This window comes from Panicum virgatum, chromosome 7N, assembly GCF_016808335.1.
Source record: "Panicum virgatum strain AP13 chromosome 7N, P.virgatum_v5, whole genome shotgun sequence".
NCBI classification, from domain to species: domain Eukaryota; kingdom Viridiplantae; phylum Streptophyta; class Magnoliopsida; order Poales; family Poaceae; genus Panicum; species Panicum virgatum.
Window position 1 is genome coordinate 1,600,001 of NC_053151.1, and position 12,500 is coordinate 1,612,500.

Genomic DNA, 12,500 nt, shown 5'->3' on the forward strand with positions numbered 1-12,500 from the left:
CGGCGGTCACTACAAAACCCGGGTGACCGGTGAGCACAGGCGCTGGTTGCTAGCTTGGATTCTGACTTAGAGGCATTCAGTCATAATCCGACACACGGTAGCTTCGCGCCACTGGCTTTTCAACCAAGCGCGATGACCAATTGTGTGAATCAACGGTTCCTCTCGTACTATGTTGAATTACTATCGCGGCACGGTCATCAGTAGGGTAAAACTAACGTATCTCATGACAGTCTAAACCCAGCTCACGTTCCCTATTGGTGGGTGAACAATCCAACACTTGGTGAATTCTATATGTGATGAACTGAATTGCTTCAGAGTAACATGGCAAGAAATCTGATAATTGAGAGAAAAGAGTGTACCAGTGATAGGGTCCTTGCTCACATTCAAAAATGCAGAACATATAATTCTATCTTCTTCTTTGCTGAAAGCTTTACCTCTTTGAGACACTTTTTTCGTCAGTTTTTTTATTGACTTACTAGGTTTGGGAGGAAGCATCTCCAACACTGAATCAGTTTCATGAATATCAGACTGCCCTTGGCTGTCTTGAACAAAATCAAATTCTCCTTGGTGCATTTCAAAATTCATTCCAGAATTTGCCATGTGCTAAATAAATACAATCACAACACAACAATTAATCAGTTAATCGAATATTGCTGAGATGTAGTCGTGCAGTTCCTCTCACTTGAGGATTTGTAGTTGTGACACCCTAGGTGTCTGCACATTAGTGTTGCATACCTTTTATACATCATGTGCTTGTTTTGCTTGAAAAAGGACCTTAATGTAATTATAAAAGGTTATATGTGTAATATTGATTTTATGCAAGGGTCTTTCTATAGTTTAATTTGAATTGAATGTGTGATTATAGCTTTTGTGGAGGGTGTTTTTGCAAAATGTGGTGTAATCATTATATGGCAGGAAACTTTTCAAATCAGCCTAAGTTTGAAGTGAAATTGCTTTGAATTTGACAGAATTCCTGGAATTCAAAATCTCTCTTATGTTTTCAAAATTAGCTCTTGAATCTTTGATCAAATAAATTTTTGCACAACATCAAAGTTGTAGATCTTGAAAAGTTGAACAACTTTCATGTTGGGCACTTTTTCATTTGAGCCCTATTTTAAAAGTTATCTCTGCTTTACAGTTTGGTCCTTGGAATTTTCAAAAATTGCAAAATAGCCCTTTTCCCCTTCCTCTAGCTCCTTCATCTGTTTTCCCCGCCGCCGCTGTGCAGAGCGCCGCCCGCCCGCCATGGAGAGCTACCTCCCCGCGCCACCTCCTGCCTGCTAGCCCACGCGTCGCGCCTGAGCTCCCCACCGCCGTCCTTTGCTCGCGCTGGTGCTCCCCGGCCGTGCCACGCGCACCGCCGAGCCCAGAGCCGCCTGCCGGTCGCCACCTCAACGCCGCCGTGGAGAGCCCGCTGCAGCACCCCAGGGCTTCATCTCTCGTGCGCACGGGCACTACAAAAACCCCCAGCAAGCTACTCCGTTCGCCCTTTCGCTTGCTCCGCATTCCCACGCCACAGAATGCGCCGCCGCTCCACCCAGAACACCGGCGAGTTCCACGCCGCCGTCGACCCGCCACTGCAGCCATCCTCCGCCCGCGCTGAGACCCTAGCGAGCTCCGCCGTGAGCCCGCGCAGCTCCTCGACCACCTCCCCTCGCCCAACCCTCACCGGAGCACCCTCGCCGCCGTTTGCCTCCGCCGCTGACCCGCCCTGCTCCGTCGAGCCGCCACCTCCGAGCCCCTCCCCGCACCCCAAGACCACCCTGAGGTGCGCCTTGAACCCGTGAAGCTCCCACACCCCTCCACCCTCGCCGCCGGTGAGCCCCTCGCCGGGATTCAGCCGGTCAACCACCGCCTCCCCCTCTCTGACCCGGCCAAGGGCCTCTAGTTGAGAAGAATCAAAACCCCAGGGGGTTATTTGAATAGCCGTAGACTCAGATGAATAGTATCTTTAATGACTCCTTTGTAATTTTTGCAGTGAACTTTGAAATTCAGTAGAAATTCGTAGAAAATTAGTAAAATAGCAAATCTTGATGTTCTGGAATCCTTGTGTAAAGCTATATACAGTAGAATCATAATATGTTAGGCTTTTGTTGAATGTTTTTGCTGTACAAGTTGTTTTGTGTCACTAGGTACATAAAGACTAGATGTTTTATCTTTTTCTTAACTGATGTTTGAAGCCATGTCTTGCAGTGAAATTTTTATGGTAGTTTGTTCTTGTAACACTAGTATTTCTATAAAAATTTCGTTCTCAGTTCTCTTGTGTAGCTATTTATTTGATTTAATCAATGTTTAGTAGACTTTAATTATGATAAATATTTTATGCTGATGATAAATCATTAAAATATTCATGAGTGATATTTTTGAATAGTATAGATTGTAAATAAAGTTTGAGCCCCAGTTCATGACTAGAAAAGGAGCTAAAAATGAATCTTGCTAATCTGATGTCTATTTTGTTTATTTTCTCTGAATTAATTATTTGTAGATTAAATCATGAAAAATTCACAGTAGCTAAATCATACCTGTTTAGGTCTTCTGTTAAATTTTAAGCATCTGGTTTGCTATGTTTTAGCCTGGGTAATTCAATCTTGTTCTAGTTGTGGTCTGAATGATTGAATTGTTATGATTAAATGGATACATATTTTGGCATGAATTTTATAGGATAGCTTAATATTTTCATGTTATGTTTAGGGTAATTGTTGCTAAATTTATTACTGTTTTTTCTCTGAGTTGTTAATTTATTAGCAAACCTTGAATTAATTGCTATAGGAATCAACCACCACTTACTTTATGAAGTTAGTATAACTTTCTTGTGCTGTTGATCATGATGCCTTGTGTAGTTAGAATTGTTATTTAACTACTCTATAAACGATTGCCCATGTATGTTTATAATACTGTTCTTGCATTACATATAGATACGACTGCTTTGTCGGACGGGACGTACGAGCTGATCTCGGATTCCGAAGGAGGTGATCTCGAAGCTCAAGCGAACTCCGCCGTACTAACTGAAGCCCCGGACCAAAGTTCGGAAGAGCCTAGAGCTGAAATAGTTAGCGACTACCGAGAAGGCAAGCCTCGGACATAACCTATATTTCAAATTATTATCACTTACTGTTGTTACTTGCTTATGCATTTACAGTTCTTAGGTTTTGAATTAAAACCCTAGATGCATGATCCTAGGAACCTATGTACTGAACACTAGACTTGAGTTCGACTACTTGCTAAGCTTATAGGACCGGTAAAAGTTGAGTGATTGCCTGTCACTCGCGAGTTTTATAGGAATTGATTGTTTACCTTTCTGTTATCAATATAAGGACGACGGACGGGGTTGTGTTCGATATCATGACCTTATGTGAGACCCCGACTGTGTTGATGAACTTGCTAAGGTCGCGGTGTGTGGTAGTGCTGGTTAAGTTTTTGAACGTACTAGCCACATGCCGTAAATATGGTACGCGGTAAGCCTAGTAACCGATTGGACCGGGGAGTGGATATACCTGACACTCTCTCTTAGGGATAGGTTTTATTTTTATGTTGCGCAACACTACGACTTCAAGGGACAAGGTTCGTCCTTGGAGCCCTGTAGTTGGGGAGAGTGTTCCTATCCACAAGCCGGAAAGAAAGGCAAACGTTTGTTTGGGAACGACCCGACGGTGTTCCAAATGTGTGTGTTAGGTTTGCCTGGCCAGGTTAAGAAATTCAATTCGAATCGTCTGCTTCTCACAGTTTGGGACTGCTTGATCTCTTTGCCACACAGAGTAATAAGAGCAACAATATTATGATCAATCTTGATGTTTGCTTAGAAGTTCTACCATGATTGAATTGTAGATGCTTACCTAGAATGGTTAATCAACTAGAATATGGAAAGCTAAAACTTGAGAGTAAGGACCTACTCTTTATTGCTTTTCAGCAAAAGGAAAACCAGAGCCTCACAAAACCTTGCATAGTCTAGCTAAGGTGGGCTACTTATACCCGTGGACGGTTAAGTCTTGCTGAGTATTAGAATACTCAGCCTTGCTGTTGAAACCCCTTTTTCAGGTATGAATTTTGAGGATTAGATCGCTAGCTTGACCTATCCTTGCTCTTTGCCTCCTGGCTGGTCCATAGAGTGGGATACGTCTTCGACCGGCAATGACTATGACGAGTGATACCATGCTTGGGCTAGCCTGGTATCCTTTTGCGACGAGTTGTAGCCGTCATGTTTTATCTTTCACTGTCTAAGCTCTGAACTTATAGTTATGTCTTGTATAACTATTTTACTTAAGTTGGCTTTGTAATAATGGTTTGAACTGGTTTGTAATCATTACTATGCATGTGTTGTAAAATTGTGGTTGTAATATCTCTAGACTCGCCTTCGTGCGGGGTATGCTTGTTCGATTCGAGAACCGGTGGTTGTATCGGGACGTTACCCGACAGACCAAGAATTGTTCCGTTTGAAGTGCGTTTGAGCTGGTGTTGCCTTTATGGTGATGGCCTGCGCACTTGAGCCGGGATAATTCAGGTGGTTCTGCCATAGCTGGTATCCGAGCTACAAGCGTACACCAGAGGTGTTGGAACCTTAAAAATCGTTTTCCGTATAAAATTGGAACAACAAAGAATTTCGGAAAACTACGTTGGATTCGTTAAGCGTCCCCAAACATTACCGCTCACTATAGAAGCGGCAGCCATACAATTCCCGCCATTCGATAAGTTAAGAATGGTTAGAATGTATCGACTAGCTATATAGGGAGAGCCGTATTTATGTTTGCCACCGTGTTAACCACATAAGCCCAACGATAGTTGGCAATTGTTTATCTTGTGAGGAACGGTCAGGACGTGCATGCATATTTGGTTGATGTTTGATTTGGTTCCTAGTCCTTGAAGTTGTGACATAAGCTTTTTAAGGAATTTCTAGTATGAATCCTCATAGATAAGTGTTAGTGTGTTTAAACCATAAGTGAGTTAAATTTTGATTTTAGGAGCATGCTTGTTAAATGCTTAGACTTTCTTGGATGAAAAAGATGGTTTTGAGTCATGCCTTCATCCTAAGCCCCATCTTGTTGTTATAAGGATCTTTTTAATTCTTAGAATCTCAAATGATGAACCAGCACCGATTGTGGTTTATTATTTTCTGAGTTTGGAACCGTATCATCCTTTGAATTAAAATCACATTTGCTTTACCACAGTCTTCTTAAAACTTTATTTGAGAAGTCTTGAGATAATCGTATTACTCACATTTGAATCCTTTTTGATTCAGATGGCGGCTTGTCCACATATCTCTTGGGATGAGGAGGGAAATGCTCATACCGATTGTCTGTACTTGGAGGGTTTTCCGAGAATTCTTTGGGATTCACTACGTATCTTCCACTACCCAGATCCACCCCAGTACACGGGACGCCAGTTTTCTGAGGATGGAATTCAGAAGAACAGAGTTACCATGACCATTCCTTAGCACCCTACCTTGGAGTGGCCACCGATTGAGATTGAGGTGATTGGGTACCGTCTTGTTGATGCTTTTGAGACAACAGCTCTCAAAGGTATCACTACTTTTTGTGAGCACCATCCCGAGGAGGTAGCTGCGTATCCTATTGGTTTGTTTCCAGCAGTCAGTGCTGGTGATGCAGAGTGGCAGTTCAGGATCACACACTTCGGGCACTTAGTTGGAGATGTAGCGGATGAGACTATTCATGCTGTGACTAGATATATGAATGCTCAGTCTCACTACCAGATACTCCAGTAGCGACACATGGACCAGGTGATAGACTTGGCCCAGAGTTTCCAGCGAGGTCTTCGTTTGAGGGATATTCAGATTCAGGGACTTCAGGATGCCGTTGCTGGGAGGGATCAGGCCATTGCACAGTTTGAGCATCAGGCTTTGGAGCATGGTGCTGAGATAGTGCAGCGGGATACAGTGATTGGTTTTCTTCGGGGGCAGGTGCATGAGCTTCAAGTAGATTGGGCTGATGCTTTGGCCCATATTGGTATGCTCCCGGAGCAACTAGATGTTCCAGCCGAGCCTGCAGCAACAGTTGAGGACCCAGAGGAGGTTGAGGGAGTTTCTGATCTAGATTCAGACCACGCACTTGCTGAGCCTAACCCTCAGCCGGACGACTCTTCTTCCGGCAGTGCCTCTTCTGTGGGCAACCTCGACGACTTCTAGGCACCTTAGACTTGTCCTAGATAGTTTGTGTTTTCTCTTGTTGTAGCATATGTACATAGGGAAGATGATGTTGTAAAATAGCCCTAGGGAGGAGTACCACTTGTTGTATTATATGTGGTAAGGGTATGTGATGCTAGATTGTAAGAAAAAGGCTACTTTGGATGTAATATAAGTAGCGACTACCAGTTTGAAAATCATGATCTTCCTATTTGCCAATCTCTTCATTTGTGCGTTTCTAGGCCGTTTGATGAATACTAAAGATGTTGCAAGTTTTGTGGCATGTGTGCTCATCAAATTTTAGCCTATGAAACCTGTGAGACTATATTTTTAGTCCAATCACTTCTATAATCTCTGTTGATTAACAGCTTAGCACAGAACGGTGAAGAGTGAATTGCTAGATTATCTTCTTTACCCTTTTGCTCAGCGTTTAGTACCAATACGATGGAGCATGAAGCCATCTAACAGCTGACCAATTCTGAGTTTTATGGGTTGCACAAATATGTGTTGTGCATATTATGCTACACTGCATTTAGTTAAATTCCGCTGATTTTATTTTGATATCCAATGTTTGATAACTGCATTTACCATTGATTTTGGGAGTAAGAGAAATGTATCTAATGGATGTCTTCTATAATTACAGATGGTTGGTCAAACTCGTGGAACGCCTGAAGGCTTCGGCCGTGAGAGTGGCAGTGGATCTCAGCTGCCACCGCCACCACCGTCGAATCTAGCCGAGTTGATGGCCATGTAGACTGAGATGCTTCGCCAGTTGGTCCAAGGGCAACAAAATCAGCCACGCCAACAGCATGGAGGACGGGATGCTCAACCCGCGGGTTACCAGGAGTTCTTTGCTACCCAACCTCCACTTTTCAGCCGAGCTGATGACCCACTGGATGCTGATGCTTGGCTCCGTACAATCAATTCCAAGTTTGCTCTGTTAGCGGTACCGTGTGCTGATGCAAACAAGGCCCACTTTGCCGCCCAACAACTTCATGGTGCTGCACGTATATGGTGGGATCATTATTGTGAGATGGAGCCTGCTGAACATGTCATCTCTTGGGAAGAATTCCGAACTGCCTTCAGATCACTTCATATTCCTGAGGGCTGATAGAAAGAAAGTTGAATGAGTTCTTGGCTCTAAATCAGAGAACCCGCACTGTTCTACAATATGCACAGACCTTCAATCACCTGTGCCAGTATGCGGGCCATCATGCTGATAATGATGCCAAGAAACGTGATCGTTTTAGTCGTGGCCGTGCTACTAAGTTCAAAGAACGCCTGAACCTTGTTCAGCCCAACACTTACAATGAGCTGGTTAACCTGGCCATTACTCAAGAGGACTGTATTGCTGCCCATCGTGCTGAGAAGAAGCGGAATGCACCAATAGGACCCTCGAGTGCTCAGCCACCGAGGTATCGTCTGGTGCAGAACACTCCACCTAGACCTCCACAGAGAAATGCCCCAATGGGCAGGCTTGTTTTTAGGCTGCCTCAGCAGCAGGGAGGATTCAGACCTCCAGTGCCTCCGCAGCAGCAGTAGTTTGGCCCAAGGCCGAATGCCCCACAGTTCAATTGTGGGAATGGCAACAATCGGTGCTATAACTGCGGCAGTACTGATCATTTCGCCAGAAATTGTCCGCGACCCAAGAGGTCTGATCCAGGCCAGAACTCCAATCAGAACAACAACAAAGGCAAGGGCAAAAGACAAATGGTGCAAGTTCGGCAAGGGCAAGTTAACTTCACTACTCTTGTAGAGCTTCCCGAAGGAGCACCAGTCATGACGGGTACTTTCTCTATCCACAATAAACCCGCAGTCATATTATTTGATTCTGGTGCAACTCATAGTTTTATAAGTGCCAAATTTGGAGCAAGATTAGGATTGGATTTTTGTCATATTAAGGGATCTTTTATGATAACAACCCCTGGTGGGAAGATAGCTTCCAATCAAATCACTACACATGTACCCCTTAAGTTGGGTAGCAAAGTGATAAAGACAGATTTGATCTTACTGAACTTAGAAGGCATGGATGTTATTTTGGGCATGGATTGGATGACTAAACATAAAGTACTGTTAGATATCTCTTCCCGAGCTGTCGAGATAGATTCACCATATCAAGGAGCCACCATACTCTATCTGCCACAACGAGAGTGCTTCAACTCTTGTGCCTATGCCACAAAAGAAATTAAACTTGAAGATATCCCTGTTGTGTGTGAGTATGTGGATGTATTTCCAGATGATTTGCCTGGAATGCCCCCTGATAGAGATATCGAGTTTGTTATTGAGCTTCAACCCGGTACCGCCCCTATTTCTAAGAGGTCGTACCGAATGCCTCCAAATGAGTTAGCAGAATTGAAAGTCCAACTCCAAGACCTTCTTGACAAGGGCTTTATACGTCCAAGTTCTTCACCCTGGGGATGTCCAGCCCTGTTTGTGAAGAAGAAAGACAATAGTTTGAGGCTATGTGTTGATTATCGACCACTCAATGCGGTTACTATTAAAAATAAGTATCCTCTTCCCCGCATTGATATCCTGTTTGATCAGTTAGCTGGAGCTAAGGTTTTCTCTAAGATTGATCTTCGTTCTGGCTACCATCAAATTAAGATCAAGCCTTGTGATATTCCAAAGACTGCTTTCTCGACTAGATATGGACTCTATGAATATCTGGTTATGTCTTTTGGTCTTACCAACGCCCCAGCATATTTTATGTACTTGATGAATTCAGTCTTCATGCCGGAGTTGGATAAATTCGTCGTGGTATTCATTGATGATATTTTGATCTACTCCAAGAATGAAGAAGATCATGCTGAGCATTTGCGTATCGTTCTTCAACGATTACGCGATCATCATCTTTATGCCAAATTCTCCAAGTGTGAATTTTGGCTGGATAGTGTGAAATTCTTAGGCCACACTATCTCCAGTGATGGTATATCCGTTGATCCAACTAAAGTACAAGAAGTGATGGACTGGGAATCTCCTACTTCAGTTCATCAAATTCGCAGTTTTCTTGGTTTAGCTGGATATTATCGTCGATTCATTCTTGATTTCTCCAGAATAGCCAAGCCTATGATGGAGTTATTAAAGAAGGGAGTGAAGTTTGTTTGGAATGATAAATGTGAAGAAGCTTTTCAAACTCTCAAAGCACGATTAACTACTGCTCCAGTATTGGCTACACCGGACAGTACCAAACCTTTTGATGTCTATTGTGATGCTTCTGGTACGGGACTTGGTTGTGTGCTTATGCAAGACAATCGAGTAATTGCTTATGCATCAAGAGCACTCCGGAATCATGAGAAGAATTATCCAAAACATGATCTGGAGTTAGCAGCTGTTATACACGCCCTCAAGCTTTGGAGACATCATCTTATGGGAACTCATTGTAATATTTACACTGACCATAAGAGCCTCAAATATATCTTCACCCAAGCTGATCTCAACATGAGACAGAGGCACTGGCTAGAGTTGATAAAGGATTATGATCTAGAAGTGCACTATCATCCAGGAAAGGCTAATGTGGTTGTGGATGCACTCAGCTGCAAGTCACAATGCCAGTGTCTATCTGTAGATCCATTCAATGAAACTCTATGCCAGGAAATGATGAAATTAAACTTAGAAATGGTACCTCAAGGAAGTTTGAACCATATATCTATTGAGCCTACACTTCATGATAGCATCATCATGGCACAATTACATGATGAGGGTATCAAAATCATCAAGGAAAAATTATCCCAAGGTGAAGCAAAGTACAAGTGTTTCCGAGTGGATCATAGAGGACTTTTATGGTTTGAATCTCGACTTGTTGTACCCAAGAATCATCAGCTTAGAAAGCAAATCCTTGATGAGGCACATCTATCGAAGTTTTCGATTCATCCCAGTAGTACCAAGATGTACCAAGATCTTAAACAAGATTTCTGGTGGACTCGAATGAAAAGAGAGATCGCCAGATATGTTTCTGAGTGTGATGTCTGTCAAAGAGTTAAAGCTAGTCACTTGAAAGTAGCTGATACTCTCCAACCTTTACCCATTCCATCCTGGAAATGGGAGGACATCAGTATGGATTTTATTGTCGGCTTGCCCAACACTTCTCAGAAGCATGATTCTGTTTGGGTAATCGTTGATAGACTCACCAAGACCGCTCATTTTATTCTAGTGCATACAACTTATTTTGCCAAGAGGTATGCAGAGATTTATCTCGATCAAATTGTCCGTTTGCATGGAGTTCCAAAGACGATCATTTCTGATCGTGGGGCTCAGTTTATTGCACGTTTCTGGGAGCAATTGCAAGAATCCCTTGGAACAAAATTGATTCGCAGTTCAGCTTATCATACACAAACAGATGGGCAAACTGAGCGAATCAATCAAATCCTTGAAGACATGTTGAGGGCATGTGCTATTCAATATGGCAAGAACTGGGATAAGTGCCTAGCACTGGCAGAGTTCTCGTATAATAACAGTTATCAATCCAGCTTGCAAATGGCACCATTTGAAGCGTTATACGGTCGAAGGTGTCGAACTCCTTTGAGTTGGTCACAAGCTGGAGAACGCAAAATCTTTAGGCCAGATTTAGTCTCTGAGGCAGAGCAGAAAGTCAAAGTTGTCCAAACTAATCTTAAAGCAGCCCAATCAAGACAGAAAAGTTATGCAGACAAGAGGAGAGATCCTTTATAGTTCAAGGTAGGGGATTTCGTATATTTGCGAGTATCTCCTACTAGAGGTGTTCAACGCTTCGGTATCAAAGGGAAATTAGGACCCCGATACATCGAAACATTTGAAATCATCAAAACTTGTGGACCCGTTGCCTAACGACTTCGTCTTCCTTCTCAGTTGGCCGCCATTCATGATGTATTCCATGTATCACAACTCCGGAAGTGCATCAAAGTACCTACTGAGATCCTTGAACCACAAGATATCGAGATTGAATCTGATCTATCTTATACAGAGTATCCAATCACGATTCTTGACACCAAAGAAAGAAGTACTTGAAGGGAGAAAGTTAAAATGTACAAGATTCAGTGGAATCATCATACCGAAGAAGAAGCTACTTGGGAGACTGAAAATTTTCTCCAAAGAAACTTTCCTGACTTTCTTAGGACCAATTCAGGTATCCAATCTGTTCCATTCCTTTTCTTCCTGTAATCTCGGGGCGAGATTCCTTTTAGGGGGGAAGGCTGTGACACCCTAGGTGTCTACACATTAGTGTTGCATAACTTTTATACATCATGTGCTTGTTTTGCTTGAAAAAGGACCTTTTTGTAATTATAAAAGGTTATATGTGTAATATTGATTTTATGCAAGGGTCTTTCTATAGTTTAATTTGAATTGAATGTGTGATTATAGCTTTTGTGGAGGGTGTTTTTGCAAAATGTGGTGTAATCATTACATTGCAGGAAACTTTTCAAATCAGCCTAAGTTTGAAGTGAAATTGCTTTGAATTTGACAAAATTCCTGGAATTCAAAATCTCTCTTATGTTTTCAAAATTAGCTCTTGAATCTTTGATCAAATAAATTTTTGCACAACATCAAAGTTGTAGATCTTGAAAAGTTGAACAACTTTCATGTTGGGCACTTTTTCATTTGAGCCCTATTTTAAAAGTTATCTCTGCTTTACAGTTTGGTGCCTGGAATTTTCAGAAATTGCAAAATAGCCCTTTTCCCCTTCCTCTAGCTCCTTCATCTGTTTTTCCCCGCCGCCGCTGTGCAGAGCGCCGTCCGCTCGCCGTGGAGAGCTGCCTCCCCGCGCCACCTCCTGCCTGCTAGCCCACGCGTCGCGCCTGAGCTCCCCACCGCCCTCCTTAGCTCGCGCTGGTGCTCCCCGGCCGTGCCACGCGCACCGCCGAGCCCAGAGCCGCCTGCCGGTCGCCACCTCAACGCCGCCGTGGAGAGCCCGCTGCAGCACCCCAGGGCTTCATCTCTCGTGCGCACGGGCGCTACAAAAACCCCAGCAAGCTACTCCGTTCGCCCTTTCGCTTGCTCCGCATTCCCACGCCACAGAACGCGCCACCGCTCCACCCAGAACACCGGCGAGCTCCACACCGCCGTCGACCCGCCACTGCAGCCATCCTCCGCCCGTGCTGACACCCTAGCGAGCTCCGCCGTGAGCCCGCGCAGCTCCTCGACCACCTCCCCTCGCCCAACCCTCACCGGAGCACCCTCGCCGTCGTTTGCCTCCGCCGCTGACCCACCCTGCTCCGTCGATCCGCCACCTCCGAGCCTCTCCCCACACCCCAAGACCACCCTGAGGTGCGCCTTGAACCCGTGAAGCTCCCACACCCCTCCACCCTCGCCGCCGGTGAGCCCCTCGCCTGGATTCGGCCGGTCAACCACCGCCTCCCCCTCTCTGACCCAGCCAAGGGCCTCTAGTTGAGAA